Source organism: Orycteropus afer, unplaced genomic scaffold, assembly GCF_000298275.1.
Source record: "Orycteropus afer afer isolate SDZICR_OR568_19922 unplaced genomic scaffold, OryAfe1.0 scaffold00035, whole genome shotgun sequence".
NCBI classification, from domain to species: domain Eukaryota; kingdom Metazoa; phylum Chordata; class Mammalia; order Tubulidentata; family Orycteropodidae; genus Orycteropus; species Orycteropus afer.
In genome coordinates this window covers 10999937-11002453 of record NW_006921622.1, presented here as the reverse complement: position 1 = coordinate 11002453, position 2517 = coordinate 10999937, and the positions used below count along the sequence as shown (strand labels likewise).

At 42.1% G+C, this 2517-nt stretch overlaps 1 protein-coding gene across 1 annotated transcript in view; it reads right to left on the bottom strand.

Moving 5' to 3' along the window:
• The window catches only part of SPAG6 (sperm associated antigen 6), a 127416-nt gene that overhangs the window by 60569 nt on the left and 64330 nt on the right, over window positions 1-2517 (bottom strand). The window lies entirely within an intron of this gene.

The window sequence follows — 2517 nt, the reverse complement described above, 5'->3', positions numbered from 1 at the left end:
GAGGATATTCAAGCGGCCAACAAACATATGAAGAAATGCTCACGATCATTAGCTATTAGAGAGATGCAAATCAAAACAACAATGAGTTGCCATCTTGCCCCAGCACTAGTAAGTAGCAAAGTTCAGCAGGACAGAAAATAACAAATGCTGGTGAGGATGTGGAAAGATTGGGACTCTCATACACTGATGGTGGGACTGTAAAATGGTACAACCACTGTGGAAAGCAGTATGGCAATTCCTTCAAAAGCTGGAATTAGAACTACCATTTGATCCAGCCATTCCATTACTAGGTATATATCCTAAAGAAGTGAGAATGAGGACAAGAACAGATATATGCACACCCATGTTCATCGCAGCACTATTTACAATAGCCAAAAGATGGAAACAAGCTAGCTGCTCATCAACCAAAGAATGGCTAACCAAACTATGGTACATACTGGAATACTACACAACCCTAAAGAATAACATACAATCTGCAAAATGCTGGATAACATGGATGAACTTGGAGGACATTATGCTGAGTGAAATAAGTCAATCACAGAAGGAAAATTGTGTATTAGCCTGTTATTATAAAAAGTCAAGGAAAGGTTTATACATGGAAGGAAATTTTCTTCATCAGTTACCAGGGGTGGGAGGGGTGGGAAGGAAACACTGTTAGATAGGTAGAGACAAGTATTGATTTGGGTAAAGAGAAGGGCAATGTACCAAATGTGAGTGATCAACATGGTGGCACTGAGGAAGAGGAAGACATAGAGAGGTACATGGGAGGTACAGACAACAAAGATGAACCCTTTTGGACATACAGTACTGTGTTGTCAGTGATGGCAAACATTGATACATGAGTGGATAGATGGGTGGACAGGCTGAACTAAGGTATGGCTATGCAGTGGGGGATGTGCCCAAGACCATGTATAGGGTTGGCAGACAATATTTCTACAAGTGTATTGGTATGTTCTGTAGGAATTCCCAGGTATATAGAGGAGCTGACAAGGAACAAGGTTATAGTCACTTCTTGGCCACAGCCAGCTACCCAGAGGGAGCAAGTAGTTGGACCTGTGGGCTCAAGACCATAGTTGCAGGGGGCATCAAGCTCAATTGGCATAACACACTACACAAAACATCATTCCACATTCTACTCTGGCGAGTAGCAAATGGGATCTTAAAAGCTTGCAAGTGGCCACTTAGATGCAATGATGGGTCTCTCTTCATCCAGAGCAAGGAAGAATGAAGAAAACCAAAGATGCATGGAAACAATTATTCTAAGCAACTGGTACACCATGAGATCCTCAGCCTATACAACTATAAGACCAGAAGAACTAGTTGGTGCCCAGCTACCACTGTCAATCACTTGAAGGGGGATCTGTGTGGCGGATCCTGGTAGAGTGGTAGAACAATGTGGAACAAAACTCAAAATCATTGTGGGGGGAAGGGGGCAGGACCAGATTTGCTGGTCTGATGGAGCCTGAAGGAACCACTAAGACTATGGCCCACAGTTGCCCTTCAGGTCTGGAACTGAGCCCACTCTTGTGGCTTCCAGCCAAACAAAAGACAGGCATATGAGCTGAATATTTACATTAGGTAAATAGATTCCCTGGAAAGAACAATCATCAGAGAATAGAAGGGCTGTGTATGCACAGGGAGACAGCTCAGGAGGCAGGAGTACATGGAGGGAAGGACAAAGGGAAGAGGCAACTATGCAGAGGATGTGGGAGGGGAACTGTTGGATTGTGGAAAATGGTATTAATGTCATGAGACAAAGAGTATGTGAGCTGCTGTATGGAAAGTGAATTTGCTCTGTAAACTTCCACCCAAATCACAATTTTTAAAAAAGAATACCATGGTCTGCTAAAAGGACTAACAAATCTGTCCTGGAAGAAGTGCAGCTGGAATGAGCCTTAGAAGCACGAATGGACAGACTTTGTCTCACCTACTTTGGTCATGTTGTCAGAAGGAATCATTCCCTGGAGAAGGATATCATGCTTGGTAAAGTGAAACATCAACGAAGAAGGGAAAGGCCCTCAAAAAGATGGACTGACACAGTGGTTGCAGCGATGGGCTCAGGTATAGCAAGGATCGTGAGGCTGGCACAGAACCGGGCAGTATTTCATTCTGCTGTGCATAGGGTCACTATGAGTCAGAGATGACTCGATGGCACTTAAGAATAACAACATACTCATTGCAGCATTATTCACAACAGCAAAGAGATGCAAAGAAGCCATGTGCCCATCAATCGAGGAATTGATAAGCAAACTATAGTACATACACACAATGGAATACTATGCAACCCTAAAGAATAATGTAGAATCTGTAAAAACCACATAACATGAATGAACTTGGAGGACACTATGCTAAGTGAAATAAGTCAATCACAGAAGGACAAATAAATACTGTATTAGTCCACTACTGTAAATAGTCAAGGAAAGGTTTATACATAGAAGGAAACTCTTTGTTGATTATCAGGGATTGGAGTGAAAATTTCTAAATAGGTTGGAAGAAAAAAAAAAAAAAAATATATAT